The sequence below is a fragment of the Pseudophryne corroboree genome, chromosome 1 (assembly GCF_028390025.1).
Source record: "Pseudophryne corroboree isolate aPseCor3 chromosome 1, aPseCor3.hap2, whole genome shotgun sequence".
Lineage (NCBI taxonomy): Eukaryota > Metazoa > Chordata > Amphibia > Anura > Myobatrachidae > Pseudophryne > Pseudophryne corroboree.
In genome coordinates this window covers 367,639,670-367,660,497 of record NC_086444.1, presented here as the reverse complement: position 1 = coordinate 367,660,497, position 20,828 = coordinate 367,639,670, and the positions used below count along the sequence as shown (strand labels likewise).

The 20,828-nt window shown below is 49.8% G+C and overlaps 1 protein-coding gene across 8 annotated transcripts in view; it reads left to right on the top strand.

Annotated features, from left to right (window-relative positions):
* The window catches only part of KLHL22 (kelch like family member 22), a 181,668-nt gene that overhangs the window by 13,744 nt on the left and 147,096 nt on the right, over positions 1-20,828 (top strand). The window lies entirely within an intron of this gene.

Sequence of the window (20,828 nt, the reverse complement as noted above, 5' to 3'; positions counted from 1 at the left end):
TTGTCGTTTCTGTTTCTACAATATACATCACATGTCGCGGAGTCTATCTGGCTGGAGTCCACTCTGGTGGGAACTCGTCTACTACTTTTCAGTCAGTCCGGGAATAGACTAGGACCTGGAGTTAATTATAGAATCCAAAGGGCATTCTGGCGTTACAGATGTTTCCCCTCAATGATTTTTCTAATAGATATTGCCGTTTCCTCTCTGGAAGGGGAGGTAGTACGCGACGCCATACCAAAGGTGCGTCAGGTTCAGGACATTGACCTGCAGTCCCTTTTTTAAAAAAAGTAAAAAGAAACAAAAGGTTTCAATGCGTTGTTCTCCGCATTCAGATTACCTGGGTGGATGTCCAGGATTGTCTTTACCATTTCACCGGAGTGATGGCAGTGGGATGGTATCCTTTCATTAGTAAGAGCCATTGTGGTTCTGTACTGAGACACTCTCCTGATAGGGAGAGGTCAGGTCACAAGGGGCTCAAATCGTTGTTTTCTCTCTGACTTTTCTCTAACGTCCTAAGTGGATGCTGGGACTCCGTAAGGACCATGGGGAATAGCGGCTCCGCAGGAGACTGGGCACAACTATAAAGAAAGCTTTAGACTACTGGTGTGCACTGGCTCCTCCCACTATGACCCTCCTCCAGACTTCAGTTAGAATCTTGTGCCCGGCTGAGCTGGATGCACACTAGGGGCTCTCCTGAGCTCCTAGAAAGAAAGTATATTTAGGTTTTTTATTTCTCTAACGTCCTAGTGGATGCTGGGAACTCCGTAAGGACCATGGGGAATAGCGGGCTCCGAAGGAGGCTGGGCACTCTAGAAAGATCTTAGAGTACCTGGTGTGCACTGGCTCCTCCCACTATGACCCTCCTCCAAGCCTCAGTTAGATTTCGTGCCCGGCCGAGGTTGGATGCACACTAGGGGCTCTCCTGAGCTCTTAGAAAGTTATAGTCTTAGAATTTGTTATTTTCAGTGAGACCTGCTGGCAACAGGCTCACTGCAGCGAGGGACTAAGGGGAGAAGAAGCGAACTCGCCTGCTTGCAGCCGGATTGGGCTTCTTAGGCTACTGGACACCATTAGCTCCAGAGGGATCGACCGCAGGCCCAGCCTTGATGTTCGGTCCCGGAGCCGCGCCGCCGCCCCCCTTACAGAGCCAGAAGCAAGAAGATGGTCCGGAAAATCGGCGGCATGAAGACATCCTGTCTTCACCAAGGTAGCGCACAGCACTGCAGCTGTGCGCCATTGCTCCTCATACACACTTCACACTCCGGTCACTGAGGGTGCAGGGCGCTGGGGGGGGGCGCCCTGAGGCAGCAATAAAAACACCTTGGCTGGCTAAAATACCTCAATATATAGCCCCTGGGGCTATATATGAGGTAAATACCCCTGCCAGAATCCCATAAAAAGCGGGAGAATAGGCTCTGCCCCTTTTTCGCGGCCTATCTCCTCAGCACACTGGCGCCATTTTTCCCTCACAGCTCAGCTGGAAGGAAGCTCCCTGGCTCTTCCCTGCAATTCTACAGTACAGTAAGAGGGAAAAGAGAGGGGGGGCATTAAAATTGGCACTGTATACAGTATATTATATAAAAAGCAGCTATTAGGGACATAACTCAGTTAGTCCCTGTATATATATAGCGCTCTGGTGTGTGCTGGCATACTCTTACTCTGTCCCCCCAAAGGGCTTTTGTGGGTCCTGTCCTCTATTTGAGCATTCCCTGTGTGTGTGGAGTGTGTCGGTACGGCTGTGTCGACATGTTTGAGGAGGATAATGATGTGGAGGGGGAGCAGATGCCTTTAGCAGGGATGTCACCCCCTGGGGGTCAGACACCTGAGTGGATGGTATTATGGCAGGAAATGAGTGCACGTATAGACTCCTTACATAAAAAATTTGACGACATGCCGACTGTGGGACAGCCGAGTCTTCAGCTCGTGCCTGTCCAGGTGTCTCAAAAGTCATCAGGGGCTCTGAAACGCCCGTTATCTCAGGTGGCACAAGTAGATGTCGACACGGATACTGACACCAGTGTCGACGACGATGAGTCAAATTTAATGCCCGTTAAGGCCATTCACTGCATGATTGAGGCAATGAAAGAGGTGTTAAATATTTCTGATTACATCCAGGTACCACAAAAAAGGGTATTATGTTTGGGGAGAAAAAACTACCTGTAGTTTTTCCCCCGTCAGATGAATTAAATGAAGTGTGTGAAGAAGCGTGGGCTTCCCCTGATAAGAAATTGGTAATTCCTAAGAAGCTACTAATGGCGTTCCCTTTCCCGCCAGAGGATAGGTTACGTTGGGAAACACCCCCGAGGGTGGATAAAGCGCTCACACGTTTGTCTAAAAAGGTGGCACTACCGTCCCAGGATACGGCCGCCCTTAAGGAACCTGCTGATAGAAAGCAGGAGGCGATCCTGAAGTCTGTATATACACACTTAGGCATTATACTCAGACCAGCTATTGCGTCAGCATGGATGTGCAGTGCTGCCGCTGCGTGGTCAGATAAACTGTCAGAAAATATTGACACGTTAGACAGAGACACGATCCTGCTAACAATTGACCATATAAAAGACTCAGTCTTATACATGAGAGATGCACAGAGGGAAATCTGCCGGCTGGCATCTAAAATAAGTGCATTATCTATCTCTGCTAGGAGATGCTTATGGACTCGCCAGTGAACTGGAGATGCAGATTCCAAAAGGCACATGGAAGTCTTGCCTTATAAGGGGGAGGAATTATTTGGGGATGGTCTCTCCGACCTAGTTTCCACAGCAACGTCTGGGAAGTCAGCATTTTTACCCCATGTCCCCTCACAGCCTAAGAAGGCGCCATTTTATCAGGTTCAGTCCTTTCGGTCCCAGAAAAACAAGCGGGGAAAAGGAGGGTCTTTTCTGTCAAGAGGCAGAGGCAGGGGAAAAAGGCTGCAGCAAACAGCAGGTTCCCAGGAACAAAAGTCCTCCCCCGCTTCCTCTTCCAAGTCCGCCGCATGACGGTGGGGCTTCACAGGCGGAGCCAGGTACGGTGGGGGCCCGCCTCAGGAATTTCAGCGATCAGTGGGCCCGCTCACAGGTGGATCCCTGGATCCTTCAAATAGTATCTCAGGGATACAGGCTGGAATTCGAGGCGACTCCACCCCGCCGTTTCCTAAAATCCGCCTTGCCGATTGCTCCCTCAGACAGGGAGGCGGTGCTAGCAGCGATTCACAAGCTGTATTCCCAGCAGGTGATAATCAAGGTACCCCTACTTCAACAAGGCCGGGGTTACTATTCCACACTATTTGTGGTGCCGAAACCGGACGGTTCGGTGAGACCCATTTTAAATTTGAAATCCTTGAACACATACATAAAAAAATTCAAGTTCAAGATGGAATCGCTCAGGGCGGTTATTGCAAGCCTGGACGAGGGGGATTACATGGTATCCCTGGACATCAAGGATGCTTACCTGCATGTCCCCATTTACAATTCTCACCAGGAGTACCTCAGATTTGTGGTACAGGACTGCCATTACCAATTCCAGACGCTGCCGTTTGGACTCTCCACGGCACCGAGGGTATTTACCAAGGTTATGGCGGAAATGATGATACTCCTTCGAAAAAAGGGAGTTTTAATTATCCCATACTTGGACGATCTCCTAATAAAGGCACGATCCAAGGAACAGTTGTTAGTGGGAGTAGCACTATCTCAGGAAGTGCTGAGCCAGCACGGCTGGATTCTGAATATCCCAAAGTCACAGCTGGTCCCCACGACACGTCTAATGTTCCTGGGAATGATTCTGGACACGGCCCAGAAAAAAGTGTTTCTCCCGGAGGAGAAAGCCAGGGAGTTGTCTTCTCTAGTCAGAGACCTCCTAAAACCAAAACAGGTATCGGTGCATCACTGCACGCGGGTCCTGGGAAAGATGGTAGCTTCTTACGAAGCAATTCCATTCGGCAGGTTCCATGCCAGGATTTTTCAGTGGGACCTGTTGGACAAGTGGTCCGGATCGCATCTTCAGATGCATCGTTTAATAACCCTGTCTCCACGAACCAGGGTGTCTCTTCTGTGGTGGCTGCACAGTGCTCATTTTCTGGAGGGCCGCAGATTCGGCATACAGGACTGGGTCCTGGTGACCACGGATGCCAGCCTACGAGGCTGGGGGGCAGTCACAAAGGGAAGAAATTTCCAAGGACTATGGTCAAGTCAGGAGACTGCCCTTCACATAAATATTCTGGAACTAAGGGCCATTTACAATGCCCTAAGTCAAGCAAAATCCCTGCTCCTACACCAGCCGGTGCTGATCCAGTCAGACAACATCACGGCAGTCGCCCATGTGAATCGACAGGGCGGCACAAGAAGCAGGACGGCGATGGCAGAAGCCACAAAAATTCTCCAATGGGCGGAGAATCATGTACTAGCACTGTCAGCAGTGTTCATCCCGGGAGTGGACAACTGGGAAGCAGACTTTCTCAGCAGGCACGACCTCCACCCGGGAGAGTGGGGACTTCATCCAGAAGTCTTCCAAATGATTGTAAATCAATGGGGTCGTCCACAGGTGGACATGATGGCGTCCCGCCTAAACAAAAAACTAGAGAAGTATTGCGCCAGGTCAAGAGACCCTCAGGCGATAGCTGTGGACGCTCTAGTGACACCGTGGGTGTACCGGTCAGTTTGTGTTCCCTCCTCTACCTCTCATACCAAAGGTATTGAGAATAATAAGAAAGCGAGGAGTAAACACAATTCTCGTGGTTCCGGATTGGCCGAGAAGAGCGTGGTACCCGGAACTTCAAGAGATGATCTCAGAGGACCCGTGGTCTCTGCCGCTCAGACAGGACCTGCTGCAGCAGGGCCCCTGTCTGTTCCAAGACTTACCGCGGCTGCGTTTGACGGCATGGCGGTTGAACGCCGGATCCTGAAGGAAAAGGGCATTCCGGTGGAAGTCATTCCTACGCTTATTAAAGCTAGGAAAGATGTTACGGCAAAGCATTATCACTGCATATGGCGGAAATATGTTGCATGGTGCGAGGCCAAAAAGGCCCCAACAGAGGAATTTCAACTAGGTCGATTTCTGCATTTCCTGCAAGCAGGAGTGAATATGGGCCTAAAACTGGGCTCCATTAAGGTACAGATCTCGGCTCTGTCGATTTTCTTTCAAAAAGAACTAGCTTCAGTACCTGAAGTTCAGACATTTGTGAAAGGAGTGCTGCATATTCAGCCCCCATTTGTGCCTCCTGTGGCACCTTGGGATCTCAACGTGATGTTGAGTTTCTTAAAATCACATTGGTTTGAGCCACTAAAAACCGTGGATCTGAAATATCTCACGTGGAAAGTGGTCATGTTATTGGCCTTGGCTTCAGCCAGGCGAGTGTCAGAGTTGGCGGCTTTATCATGTAAAAGCCCTTATCTGATTTTCCATATGGATAGGGCAGAATTGAGGACTCGTCCCCAGTTTCTCCCTAAGGTGGTGTCAGCGTTTCACCTGAACCAGCCTATTGTGGTGCCTGCGGCTACTAAGGATTTGGAGGACTCCAAGTTGCTAGACGTTGTCAGGGCCCTGAAAATATATGTTTCCAGGACGGCTGGAGTCAGAAAATCTGACTCGCTGTTTATCCTGTATGCACCCAACAAGCTGGGTGCTCCTGCTTCTAAGCAGACTATTGCTCGTTGGATTTGTAGTACAATTCAGCTTGCACATACTGTGGCAGGCCTGCCACAGCCAAAATCTGTCAATGCCCATTCCACAAGGAAGGTGGGCTCATCTTGGGCGGCTGCCCGAGGGGTCTCGGCTTTACAACTTTGCCGAGCAGCTACTTGGTCAGGGGCAAACACGTTTGCAAAATTCTACAAATTTGATACCCTGGCTGAGGAGGACCTGGAGTTCTCTCATTCGGTGCTGCAGAGTCATCCGCACTCTCCCGCCCGTTTGGGAGCTTTGGTATAATCCCCATGGTCCTTACGGAGTTCCCAGCATCCACTAGGACGTTAGAGAAAATAAGAATTTACTCACCGGTAATTCTATTTCTCGTAGTCCGTAGTGGATGCTGGGCGCCCATCCCAAGTGCGGTTTATCTGCAATACTTGTACATAGTTATTGTTAACTAAATCGGGTTATTGTTGAGCCATCTGTTGAGAGGCTCTATTGTTTCATACTGTTAACTGTGTTTCATATCACGAGTTGTACGGTGTGATTGGTGTGGCTGGTATGAGTCTTACCCGGGATTCAAAATCCTTCCTTATTGTGTACGCTCGTCCGGGCACAGTACCTAACTGAGGCTTGGAGGAGGGTCATAGTGGGAGGAGCCAGTGCACACCAGGTAGTCTAAGATCTTTCTAGAGTGCCCAGCCTCCTTCGGAGCCCGCTATTCCCCATGGTCCTTACGGAGTTCCCAGCATCCACTACGGACTACGAGAAATAGAATTACCGGTGAGTAAATTCTTATTTTTACAGTGAGATCTGCTGGCAACAGACTCACTGCAGCGACCTGAGAATCGGCGGCAGAAGACTTCTGTCTTCAACAAGGTAGCGCACAGCACTGCAGCTGTGCGCCATTGCTCCTCATGCACACCTCACACTCCGGTCACTGATGGGTGCAGGGCGCTGGGGGGGGGGGGGCGCCCTTAGGGCAATATAAGACACCTTGGCTGGCAAATTTACACCATATATAGTCAGGAAGGCTATATAGGTGTAAAAATACCCCTGCCAGAATTCCAGAAAAAGCGGGAGAAGTCCGCCGGAAAAGGGGCGGGGCCATCTCCCTCAGCACACTGGCGCCATTTTTCCTTCACAGCTCCGCTGGAAGGACGCTCCCTGGCTCTCCCCTGCAGTGTACAAGCTACAGAAGGGTAAAAAAGAGAGGGGGGGCACTAAATTTAGGCGCAGTATATATTATATAAGCAGCTATAAGGGAAAAACACTCATTTATAGTGGGATCCCTGTGTTATATAGCGCTCTGGTGTGTGCTGGCATACTCTCTCTCTGTCTCCCCAAAGGGCTTTGTGGGGTCCTGTCCTCTGTCAGAGCATTCCCTGTGTGTATGCGGTGTGTCGGTACGGCTGTGTCGACATGTTTGATGAGGAGGCTTATGTGGAGGTGGAGCAGATGCCTATAAATGTGATGTCACCCCCTGCGGGGTCGACACCTGAGTGGATGGTGCTGTGGAAGGAATTACGCGACAGTGTCGACTCCTTACATAAAAGGTTTAACGACATACCAAATGTGAGACAGCCGGCTTCTCAGCCTGTGCCTGCCCAGGCGTCTCAAAAGCCATCAGGGGCTCTAAAACGCCCGCTACCTCAGATGGCAGACACAGATGTCGACACAGATACTGACTCCAGTGTCGACGACGATAAGACTAATGTAACTTCCAGTAGGGCCACACGTTACATGATTGAGGCAATGAAAAATGTGTTGCACATTTCTGATGTTACCCCCGGTACCACAAAAAAGGGTATTATGTTTGGAGAGAAAAAACTACCAGTAGCTTTTCCTCCATCTGAAGAGTTAAATGAAGTGTGTGAAGAAGCGTGGGCTTCCCCTGATAAGAAACTGGTAATTTCTAAGAGGTTACTAATGGCGTACCCTTTCCCGCCAGAGGATAGGGCTCGTTGGGAAACATCCCCTAGGGTGGATAAAGCGCTCACACGCTTGTCAAAGAAGGTGGCACTAGCGTCTCAGGATACGGCCGCCCTGAAGGAATCTGCTGATAGAAAGCAGGAGGCTATCCTGAAGTCTATATATACACACACAGGTGTTATACTGAGACCAGCTATTGCTTCAGCATGGATGTGCAGTGCTGCAGCTGCATGGTCAGATTCCCTGTCGGAAAATATTGATACCCTAGACAGGGACAATATATTGCTAACCGTAGAGCATATTAAAGACGCACTTTTATACATGAGGGATGCACAGAGGGATATTTGCTGGCTGGCATCTAAAATTAGTGCAATGTCCATTTCTGCCAGGAGAGGGTTATGGACTAGGCAGTGGACAGGAGATGCAGATTCCAAAAGGCACATGGAAGTTCTGCCTTATAAGGGTGAGGAGTTGTTCGGGGATGGTCTCTCGGACCTCGTTTCCACAGCAACAGCTGGGAAGTCTACATTTTTACCCCATGTTCCCTCACAGCCAAAGAAAGCACCGTATTATCAGGTACAGTCCTTTCGGCCCAATAGGGGCAAGCGGGTTAAGGGCGCGTCCTTTCTGCCCAGAGGCAGAGGTAGGGGGAAAAAGCTGCAGCATACAGCCAGTTCCCAGGAGCAAAAGTCCTTCCCCGCTTCCTCTAAGTCCACAGCATGACGCTGGGGCTCCACAGGCGGAGCCAGGTACGGTGGGGGCCCGTCTCAAAAATTTCAGCAATCAGTGGGCTCGCTCACGGGTGGATCCCTGGATCTTTCAAGTAGTATCTCAGGGGTACAAGCTGGAATTCGAGTAGTCTCCCCCCCGCCGTTTCCTCAAATCTGCCTTACCAACCACTCCCTCAGGCAGGGAGGCAGTGTTACAGGCAATTCACAAGCTGTATTCTCAACAGGTGATAGTGAAGGTGCCCCTACTTCAACAAGGACGGGGTTACTATTCCACAATGTTTGTGGTACCGAAACCGGACGGTTCGGTGAGGCCCATTTTAAATTTGAAATCCTTGAACACATATATAAAAAAATTCAAGTTCAAGATGGAATCGCTCAGGGCGGTTATTGCAAGCCTGGACGAGGGGGATTACATGGTATCACTGGACATCAAGGATGCTTACCTGCATGTCCCCATTTACCATCCTCACCAGAAGTACCTCAGATTTGTGGTACAGGATTGTCATTACCAATTCCAGACTTTGCCGTTCGGTCTATCCACGGCTCCGAGGGTCTTTACCAAGGTAATGGCCGAAATGATGATACTCCTTCGAAAGAAGGGAGTTTTAATTATCCCGTACTTGGACGATCTCCTGATAAAGGCGAGGTCCAGGGAGCAGTTGTTGGTCGGGGTAGCACTATCTCGGGAGGTGCTACAACAGCACGGCTGGATTCTAAATATTCCGAAGTCACAGCTGGTCCCTACGACACGTCTACTGTTCCTGGGAATGGTTCTTGACACAGAACAGAAAAAAGTGTTTCTCCCTGAGGAGAAGGCCAAGGAGCTGTCATCTCTAGTCAGAGGCCTCCTAAAACCAAAACAGGTGTCGGTGCATCACTGCACGCGGATCCTGGGAAAGATGGTAGCTTCCTACGAGGCAATTCCATTCGGCAGGTTCCATGCAAGAACCTTTCAGTGGGACCTGTTGGACAAGTGGTCCGGATCGCATCTTCAGATGCATCGTCTGATAACCCTGTCTCCAAGGACAAGGGTGTCTCTGCTGTGGTGGCTGCAGAGTGCTCATCTTCAAGAGGGCCGCAGATTCGGCATTCAGGACTGGGTCCTGGTGACCACGGATGCCAGCCAACGAGGCTGGGGGGCAGTCACACAGGGAAGAAACTTCCAAGGACTATGGTCAAGTCAGGAGACTTCCCTGCACATAAATATTCTGGAACTGAGGGCCATTTACAATGCCCTAAGTCAGGCAAAACCCCTGCTTCAAAACCAGCCGGTACTGATCCAGTCAGACAACATCACGGCGGTCGCCCACGTAAACCGACAGGGCGGCACGAGAAGCAGGACGGCGATGGCAGAAGCCACAAGGATTCTCCGATGGGCGGAAAATCACGTGTTAGCACTGTCAGCAGTGTTCATTCCGGGAGTGGACAACTGGGAAAGCAGACTTCCTCAGCAGGCACGACCTCCACACGGGAGAGTGGGGACTTCATCCAGAAGTCTTCCAGATGATTGTAAACTGTTGGGAAAGGCCACAGGTGGACATGATGGCGTCCCGCCTCAACAAAAAGCTAGAAAAGTATTGCGCCAGGTCAAGAGACCCGCAGGCAATAGCTGTGGACGCTCTAGTGACACCGTGGGTGTGCCGGTCGGTTTACGTGTTCCCTCCTCTTCCTCTCATACCAAGGGTACTGAGGATAATAAGGAGAAGAGGAGTAAGAACTATACTCATTGTTCCGGATTGGCCAAGAAGAGCTTGGTACCCGGAACTTCAAGAAATGATCTCAGAGGACCCATGGCCTCTGCCGCTCAGACAGGACCTGCTGCAGCAGGGGCCCTGTCTGTTCCAAGACTTACCGCGGCTGCGTTTGACGGCATGGCGGTTGAACACCGGATCCTGAAGCAAAAGGGCATTCCGGAGGAAGTCATTCCTACGCTGATTAAAGCTAGGAAAGAAGTAACCGCAAACCATTATCACCGCATATGTCAAAAATATGTTGCGTGGTGTGAGGCCAGGAAGGCCCCAACGGAGGAATTTCAGCTGGTCCGTTTCCTGCACTTCCTACAGTCAGGGGTGACTATGGGCCTAAAATTGGGTTCCATTAAAGTCCAGATTTCGGCTCTATCGATTTTCTTCCAGCGAGAACTGGCTTCTCTACCTGAAGTTCAAACTTTTGTTGTTGCTGCATATTCAGCCCCCTTTTGTGCCTCCAGTGGCACCTTGGGATCTCAACGTGGTGTTGGATTTCCTAAAATCACATTGGTTTGAGCCACTGAAAACCGTGGAATTGAAATATCTCACGTGGAAAGTGGTCATGTTGTTGGCCTTGGCTTCGGCCAGGCGTGTATCAGAATTGGCGGCTTTGTCATTTAAAAGCCCTTATCTGATTTTCCATATGGATAGGGCAGAATTGAGGACTCGTCCCCAATTTCTCCCTAAGGTGGTATCAGCCTTTCATCTGAACCAACCTATCGTGGTGCCTGCGGCTACTAATGACTTGGAGGCTTCCAAGTTGTTGGACGTAGTCAGGGCCCTGAAAATTTATGTTTCCAGGACGGCGGGAGTCAGAAAGACTGACTCGCTGTTTATCCTGTATGCGCCCAACAAGTTGGGTGCACCTGCTTCAAAGCAGACTATTGCTCGCTGGATCTGTAGTACGATTCAGCTTGCACATTCTGCGGCTGGACTGCCGCATCCTAAATCAGTGAAACCCATTCCACGAGGAAGGTGGGCTCTTCTTGGGCGGCTTCCCGAGGGGTCTCGGCTCTACAACTTTACCGAGCAGCTACTTGGTCGGGGTCAAACACGTTTGCTAAATTCTACAAGTTTGACACCCTGGCTGAGGAGGACCTAGAGTTTGCCCATTCGGTGCTGTAGAGTCATCCGCACTCTCCCGCCCGTTTGGGAGCTCTGGTATAATCCCCATGGTCCTTACGGAGTCCCAGCATCCACTTAGGACGTTAGAGAAAATAAGAATTTACTCACCGGTAATTCTATTTCTCATAGTCCGTAGTGGATGCTGGGCGCCCATCCCAAGTGCGGATTGTCTGCAATACTTGTATATAGTTATTGCCTAACTAAAGGGTTATTGTTGAGCCATCTGTTGAGAGGCTCAGTTGTTATCATACTGTTAACTGGGTATTGTATCACGAGTTATATGGTGTGATTGGTGTGGCTGGTATGAGTCTTACCCGGGATTCAAAATCCTTCCTTCTTGTGTCAGCTCTTCCGGGCACAGTATCCTAACTGAAGTCTGGGGGAGGGTCATAGTGGGAGGAGCCAGTGCACACCAGTAGTCTAAAGCTTTCTTTATAGTTGTGCCCAGTCTCCTGCGGAGCCGCTATTCCCCATGGTCCTTACGGAGTCCCAGCATCCACTACGGACTATGAGAAATAGAATTACCGGTGAGTAAATTCTTATTATTCCCAACTACGCAGGCGTCAGAGGTGGGTATCAGAGTAGATACGGAACGGTAAAAGTTCTGTGGGTTCCTGTGGAAGGAGGTCTGAGGATCTGGAGTCGGATCAGATTTGCAGTGACAATCCATCATTATGTTCCGTTGATGAAGAAGATCGGTGCGGCCTAGGAGGCTATTTCGGTGAGCAGGTCAACTGCCAGAGTGGTTTCCTCGGGGCCAGTTGGAAAATTGGTCCGGATCTCACCTGTGCATGCGACGGAATATTATCCTAAAGGCCAGGTTTTCGCTCCTGTGCTGTCCATCCCTCTAGGAGGTGAGAACTGAGCGAAGGTTGGAATTCAGGATGAGATCCTGGTGTCCATGCATGCAGATCTCAGAGACTGGGGAGGAGTCCTTGCAAGGGAAGTATTTCCAGAGGAAAAGGTCTGCAATAAGCTTTCTTGAATTAAGAGCTATTTTCAAAAACATATGCTTCGTGATCTGCCCGTGTTAATTCTGTCGGACGACTTGACAGCAGTGGTGTAGGTAAGCCACTAGGGCAGAACAAGGAGAAAAGAGACAATGGCAGATGCCGAAAAAGTTTTCCGCTAGGTGGGAAAACTGGTGAACGCTGTATTGGCAGTCTTCGTTCCAGGGGTGACCGTCGGAGGAATAGATTCCTCTGCAGATGCGATCTCCATCCGGGAGGAATACGGTCGTCATCGAGAAGTTTTTACTAAAGCGACAAGTCATTGAGGAGTGCCTCAATTGGACATGTTGGCGTCTTGGTCCCGGGAGGCCAGCGTCCCTCGACGCATACTTTGGGTGATCTACGGCGTCCTTGATATAACCAAGAGTCACATGATGGCGTTGCACCTCAACAAGAAGCTTCCGAGGTATTGTTCCAGGTCAAGGGACCCCCAAGCCAGTGCAGTGGACGCCCTGGTAACTCTGTGGGTGTTTCGGTCAGTGTATGTGTTCCCTCCGCTTCCTCTCATTCCAAAGGTGAAGAGGATTGTACGACGAACAGAGGTTCAGGCAATACTCGTTGTACCAGATTGTCCACGGAGGGTTTGGTATCCGGATCTTCAGGAATTGCTTGTAGAAGATTCTTGGCCGCTTCCTCTAAGAGAGGATCTGTTACTGCAGGGGCCCTGCGTGTTTCCAGACTTACCGCGGCTGCGTTTGACGGCGTGGAAGTTGAACACCAAATCCTAGCTCGGGAGGGTATTCCTGGGGAGGTCATCCCCACTCTCCTTAAAGCTAGGAAGGAGGTTACGGCAAAACATTATCACCGTATTTGGAGAAAGTATGTGTCGTGGTGTGAAACCAAGGCAGCTCCTGCGGAGGAGTTTCATTTGGGTCGTTTCCTCCATTTTTTGCAGGCAGGCGTAGGTGCAGGCCTGAAATTGGGTTCCATCGAAGTGCAGATTTCAGCTTTATCTATTTTCTTTCAAAATGAATTGGCTGTCCTTCCTGAGGTTCAGGCTTTCGTGAAGGGAGTGCTGCATATACATCCTCCATTTGTGCCACCCGTGGCACCGTGGGATCTTGAAGTGGTGTTGCAGTTTCTTATGTCTCACTGGTTTGAACCTTTGCGTAAGGTTGAGTTAAAGTTTCTCACTTGGAAAGTGGTCGTGCTTTCGGCTCTGGCATCTGCCAGATGAGTGTCCGAGTTGGCTGATTTGTCTCACAAGAGCCCATATTTGATCTTTCATTCTGATAGAGCGGAATTGAGGACTCGTCAACAATTTCTGCCGAAGGTGGTTTCTTCGTTTCACATAAATCAACCTGTTGTGGTACCTGTGGCTACGGATGCTGTGGCGGTTCCAAAATCTGTTGAAGTTGTGAGAGCCTTGAAGATTTATGTCGCCAGAACGGCTCTTACTAGGAAATCAAAGGCTCTATTTGTCCTGTATGCTTCCAACAAGACTGGAAATCCTGCTTCTAAGCAGTCTATTGCACGCTGGATTTGTAATACGATTCAGCAAGCTCATTCTTCGGCTGGGCTACCGTTACCGAGGTCTGTAAAGGCCCATTCTACTAGGAAGGTGGGCTCATCTTGGGCGGCTGCCTGAGGGGTCTCGGCACTTCAGCTTTGCCGAGCAGCTACGTGGTCGGGTTCAAACACCTTCGCTAAGTTCTACAAGTTTGATACCCTGGCTGATGAGGACCTCATGTTTGCTCAATCGGTGCTGCAGAGTCGTCCGCACTCTCCCGCCCGGTCTGGAGCTTTGGTATAGACCCCATGGTCCTTTTGGAGTCCCCAGCATCCTCTAGGACGTAAGAGAAAATAGGATTTTAATACCTACCGGTAAATCCTTTTATCCTTTTTCTCCTTTTCGCCCATCCCAGTGCGGACTGTTCCTTGCAGTTGTAGTGTTACTGGTTATTTTTTGGTTACACGTGGGTTGTGTATCAGTTTTATTCAGCTTATTGCTGTTGTTGGTTCATACTGTTATCTGGTTTCCTGCTACTCCGGATGTAAGGTATGTTTGTGGTGTGGGCTGGTATGTGTCTCGCCCTTAATTTAACAAAAATCCTTTCCTCGAAATGTCCGTCTCTCCTGGGCACAGTTCCTATAACTGAGGTCTGGGGGAGAGGCATAGAGGGAGGAGCCAGTTCACACCCAGTCAAAGTCTTTTTAGTGTGCCCAAGCTCCTGCGGATCCCGTCTATACCCCATGGTCCTTTTGGAGTCCCCAGCATCCTCTACGGACTAGGAGAAAAGGATTTACCGGTAAGTATTAAAATCCTATTTTTGCAGTACCACAGTCAATATTGGCCTCCACACCACTGCAAAGCGAGATAATAGTACTTTTTAAAATGTACTGAATCATGTTTTATTTATGATGAAAAATTAAGTTTTAAGAGTACCATTATTGGCCTGTTTTCTCAGCCCGAGAGAACGGTCATCCACTGTAACCATCCTTACCATGCTCATATAAAGTTTTCAAGAAAGCAGAACACTTTGTTAGAAATTCAACATTTAACAAATATTCCATTATTCATGTTAGTGTATGGTCAAAAAGCATAATATAGAGATCAAGGTCAAATGTTCTCTAAAGTTCATGGCTCTGCTATCTACTCAATGTCATACTATAAAACATTTGTAGCCAACCCTGGTCCTCGAGAGCTACCAACAGTTCACGTTTTCCAGCTCACCTGGCAGGTGCACATGTGCAGTTATTGCTAACTCACATTTTAAAAGATCCACAGGTGGACTCTGTGAGGAGACCTGGAAAACGTGCACTGTTGGTAGCTCTCGAGGACCAGGGTTGGCTACCCCTGCAATAAAACCTATAAACTGATTTTGTTCTGTACATTTCTATTTCTCTTACGTCCTAGAGGATGCTGGGGTCCACATTAGTACCATGGGGTATAGACTGGTCCACCAGGAGCCATTGGCACTTTAAGAGTTTGAGAGTATGGGCTGGCTCCTCCCTCTATGCCCCGCCTGCCAGACTCAGTTTAGAAAATGTGCCCGGAGGAGCCGGTCACAGCTAGGGGTGTTCTCCAGAGTTTCCTTAGTAAAAGTTATTTTTTAGAGTTTATTGTTTTACAGGGAGGCTGCTGGCAACAGCCTCCCTGCGGCAAGGGACTTAGGGGGGAGCAGTGTCCGCCCTGAGGGGTCTGAGCCACTGTTTCCACTGACTGGACACTGAGCTTCAGAGGGGATAGATCATTCCCTGCCACAGGGGATCGGTCACCCCAGCAGCATGCCGCCACCCCCTTGCAGAGCTAAAGATTGTGGCGAGTGAGGCACTGACCCCCATAGCCGTGTGAAGATGGCGGCATCAGGGTAGGAGCGCAGTATTAACTGCGCTCCGGGAGGCTCAGCGGGACATTGTGCTGCGCTGTGAGGGCCAGTATAATCCTATAAAGAGCGGGAACACCGCCATTTTGGGGGCGGAGCTTCTCGTGCGGAGCTTCTCAGAGCGGACCCAGCAGCGTTCATCGCCATTTTCCTGCCTGCACAACGCTGCCCAGGAAATAAGCAAGTCCCTCCACAGCAATCTCCAGCTATCTCACGGTACCAGGGGGTTGTAGAAGGGAGGGGAGGCTGCAAAACGGCTGTGTAACCTGTTAAGGTACACAGTCAGCACTCATAAGGGGTCTCCCTTATGTATAAAAGCGCTGTGTGTGGGTTGGCTCCAATCTCTGTGTCTCTCTTGCCATTCCTAGGGAGAAACTCTATCCCCTGTGTGTGTGAGGAGTGTTTGTGGTCACCAATAGCAATGTCCAGGGACTCTGTGTCATATGCTGCAGAGGATTTGTCCTCTCAAGATGATCCCATTCCATGTAATCAGGATTGCACTGATTTAGCACAGATTCCAGCAAGGGAGCCGGAATGGTTATCCTCTATCAAAAATATGATTTCTCAGATTTCACAGAGGGTTGCACAAAATTAATCTGCTACCAAGGTGCTGCAGAATATGGCAGTCTGGCCCAGTTCTGATACCTCAGGTCCCCCTGCTGTGTATTCCCATAAGCGTCCTTTAGCACAAATTATGCAGGATGACACTGATACAGATTCTGACGGTGATGATGGGGAACGGGGGACAGCATCTCTTGCTAAAGGGGTGCAGTTGATGATAGAGGCTATTAGGGATGTGTTGAATATTAGTGATACACCACCTGAGCAGGATGAGGAGGCTTAATTCACTGAGAATAAGAAAGCCTCGCTAACCTTCCCTGCGTCAAAAGAATTAAATGCTATATTTGAAAAGGCTTGGGAAAACCCTGAGAAAAAATTCCAGATCCCTAAGAGGGTTCAGGTGGCATTTCCTTTCCCTGTTGAGGATAGGAAAAAATGGGAAAACCCGCCTATTGTTGATGCGTCAGTATCCAGACTTTCAAAAAAGGTGGTGTTGCCTGTTCCGGGATCTACCGCCTTGAAAGAGCCGTCTGAACATAAGATTGATAATACGCTCAAATCCATGTACACGGCTTCAGGGGCTATACTGCGACCCACTATTGCCTGTGCTTGGATTGCCAAAGCTATAGTAAAGTGGTCTGGCACCTTACTTGAAGATTTGGTTACTATGGATAAGGATGATGTTGGCTTATTTTTGCGCAACATTCAGGATTCAGCGGCATTTCTGGTGGAATCCATGAAAGATCTGGGTTCCATGGCTGCAGGGATTTCTTCCATGTTGGTCTCAGCGCGGCGGGGACTGTGGCTACGTCAATGGTCTGCCAACACAGAATCCAGGAAAAGTGTGGAGTCCCTACCGTATATAGGTCAGGCTCTCTTTGGGGAAGTGCTAGAGGCGTGGATTTCCACGGCTACAGCGGGTAAGTCTCCCTTTCTTCCCTCAGCTGCTCCTGCTCCGAAGAAACCGTTTTCTTCACCTACATCACAGACCTTTCGGACTAAGAAGCCCAGAAAGGCCAGGCCTTCCAACACCTTCTTTTGGGGAGGTAGGCCTAAGTCTAAGAGACCTGCTATCGCAGGTTCCCAGGAACAGAAACCTATTTCAGGTACACCAAAGTCCTCCGCATGACTGTGGACTGCTGGTTCCGGAGCTGGGGCCGGTGGGAGCGAGACTCATGCAGTTCAGTCACGTCTGGGTGTTGTCCGGCCTGGGTGCAAGATATTGTGTCCCAGGGGTACAGGCTGGAGTTTCAAAATCTCCCCCCTCACCGATTTTTCAAATCAAGTTTACCAGCTCTGCTGGCAGACAGGACGGTCCTACAAGCCGCCGTCCAGAAGTTGGTGGAGGCACAAGTCATTGTGCCCGTTCCACCTCATATGCACAACAAGCGTTACTATTCGAACCTTTTCGTGGTACCGAAACCGGATGGTTCGGTCAGGCCCATTCTGAACCTAAAGTCACTAAACCTCTTTCTGAAGGAATTCAAGTTCAAACTGGAGTCTCTAAGAGCGGTGATATCAAGTCTGGAAGAGGGGGAATTCCTGGTATCCCTGGATATCAAGGATGCGTATCTCCACATTCCGATCTGGCTGCCGCATCAGGCGTATCTCTGCTTTGCCTTGTTGGTCTGTCATTTCCAGTTCCAAGCCCTGCCATTCCGCGTCTCAACGGCACCCAGGGTATTCACCAAGGTGATGGCAGAGATGATGGTTCTCCTTCGCAGACAGGGGGGAACATCATTCCATATCTGGACGATCTGCTGATAAAGTCATCGTCCAGGGAGAAACTATTGCGGTCCATTGCTCTCACGACCGATCTCAGTGTCCACGGTTGGATTCTGAATCTTCCAAAATCACACTTGGAACCAACCAGGAGGTTGTCCTTTCTGGGGATGATCCTCGACATGGAAGTACAGAGGGTATTTCTTCCACTGGAAAAAGCGTTGGTGATACAAACAATGGTCTGGGATGTCCTGAAGCCAGCCCGGGTGTCGGTTCATCAATGCATTCGCCTTCTGGGAAAGATGGTGGCCTCTTACGAGGCTCTCCAGTACGGAAGGTTTCATGCTCGGTCCTTCCAACTGGATCTCCTGGACAAGTGGTCAGGATCTCATCTGCACATGCACCTGAGAATTCGTCTGCCGCCGAAGGCCAGGATTTAGCGCCTCTGGTGGCTCCAACTACCTCACCTTCAGGAGGGCTGCAGGTTGGGGATTCAGGACTGGATCCTTCTAACCACGGATGCAAGCCTCCCTGGCTGGGGCGCAGTCACTCAAGAGGAGACCTTCAAAGGAAGGTGGTAAATTCTGGAAGTCGGCCTTCCGATCAACATTCTGGAACTAAGAGCCGTATACAAAGGCCTTCTTCCGGCGGCCCATCTTCTAAGAAATCGGGCCATACAAGTGCAGTAGGACAACGTAACAACAGTGGCTTACATAAACCGACAGGGCGGAATGAAGAGCAGAGCTGCCATGGCGGAGGTAATGAGAATCTTCCTTTGGGCAGAAAAACACGCTGTCAGCAATCTTCATTCCGGGAGTAGACAACTGGGAAGCAGACTTCCTCATCAGACACGATCTCCGTCCGGGGGAGTGGGGTCTTTATCCGTAGGTGTTCAAAGACATAACAGACCTTTGGGGATTACCCCAAATAGACATGATGGCCTCTCGTCTCAAGAAGAAGCTTCAGCTTTATTGTTCCAGGTCGAGGGACCCACAGGCAGTGGCAGTGGACGCCCTGGTGTCTCCGTGGGTGTTCCATTCAGTGTACGTGTTTCCACCACTCCCACTCATCCCAAGAATCCTAAAGCTCATAAGGAGAACAAGGGTTCAAGCGATCCTCATTGCTCCAGACTGGCCGAGAAGGGCTTGGTACGTGGAGCTACTGGATCTACTACAAGAAGAGCTGAGGCCCCTTCCTCTTCGAGAGGACCTGCTGCAGCAGGGGCCGTTCGACTATCAGGACTTACCAGGGACGGATCTAGACTTTTCTTTAGGGGGGGCGGTTTACTGTTTAATCTTGACTCCTCCCTCTACAGTCCCAACTCCTCCCATCTGCAATCCTAACTCCTCCTCTCTCAATTCTGACTGAACTTTTTGAGTGAGACTGAGATAGTGCTTTGTGATTGTTCTATGTACATGTAACTGTGCTATGGGATAATTGTATTTATTAGCCCTAGTACACACACACCAGCAAGCGAGGGGCAAATGCTCTGTAACCCTTGCTCTGCTGGCTCCTCTGTGCTGCTGTGGTATAAGCTGCAGCACATCGTTCGGCTTCAGGCTCTCCCCGGAGAGCTCTCTTCTGCTCAAAAGTGGGCGTGGCTATGACTGTGTTAGGGGGGGGCGGTCGCCCCCTTCGCCCCCCCCCTAGATCCGGCCCTGGGACTTACCATGGCTACATTTGACGGCATGGAGGTTGAACGCCTGATACTAGCTCGGAGGGGCATTCCGAACATAGTTATTCCTACCCTGATACAGGCTAGGAAAGGAGTAACGTCTAAACATTACCATCGTATTTGGAAAAAATGTGTCTTGGTGTGAGTCCAAGAGGTTTCCTACGATGGAGTTTCAACTGGGACAGTCTCTCCTCTTCCTGCAGGCAGGAGTGGATATGGGCCTGAGGTTGGGATCTGCGAAGATCCAGATTTTGGCCCAATCCATTTTCTTCCAGAAACAATTGGCTGGCCTCCCTGAGGTTCAGACCTTTTTGAAGTGAGTTCTGCACATCCAGCCTCCCTTTGTACCACCTATGTTGCTATGGGATCTTAACGTGGTGTTGCAGTTTCTCCAGTCTGACTGGTTTGAGCCTCTGCAAGAGGTAGAGGTCAAGTTTCTTATGTGGAAGGCTGTCACTTTGTTGGCCTTAGCTTCTGCTAGACGTGTGTTGGAGTTGGGGACTTTGTCTTGTAAGAGCCCCTACTTGATATTCCATGAAGATAGAGCTGAGCTCCGGACACGTCAGCAGTTCTTCCGAAGGTTGTGTCGGCATTTCATATCAACCAACCTATTGTGGTGCCAGTTGCTACTGACTCCTCAATTTCATCTAAGTCCTTAGATGTGGTAAGGGCTCTAAAGATCTATGTGAAGAGGACTGCTTGTCACAGAAAATCGGACTCTTTTTGTCCTATATGATCCGAAGAAAATTGGGTGTCCTGCTTCTAAGCAGACTAGCTCTCGCTGAATCAGGTTCACTATCCAGCATGCGTATTCCACGGCGGGATTGCCGTGTCCTAAGTCTGTTAAGGCCCACTCTGCTCGTAAGGTGGGGTCTTCCTGGGCGGCTGCCCAGGGTGTTTCGGCATTACACTTTGCCGAGCAGCAACTTGGTCTGGGTCGAACACGTTTGCAATGTTTTACTAATGTGGACCCCAGCATCCTCTAGGACGCAAGAGAAAATAGGATTTTAATTACCTACAGGTAAATCCTTTTCTTGTAGTCCGTAGAGGATGCTGGGAGCCCACCCAGCGCTTCGTTTTCCTGCTGTTGTTATCTGGTTAAGTACAACTTTGTTGTTAGTTATGTACTGCATTATTACTGGGTAAGTAATGTTTCAGCTGTTGCTGAAGTTTTTCAAGCTCGTTAGCTTGATGTGCCTTGTATGTGTGAGCTGGTATGAATCTCGCCACTATCTGTGTATAATCCTTCTCTCGAAGATGTCCGTCTCCTCGGGCACAGTTTCCTAGACTGAGTCTGGTAGGAGGGGCATAGAGGGAGGAGCCAGCCCACTCTCTCAAACTCTTAATGTGCCAATGGCTCCTGGCGGACCTGTCTATACCCCGTGGTACTA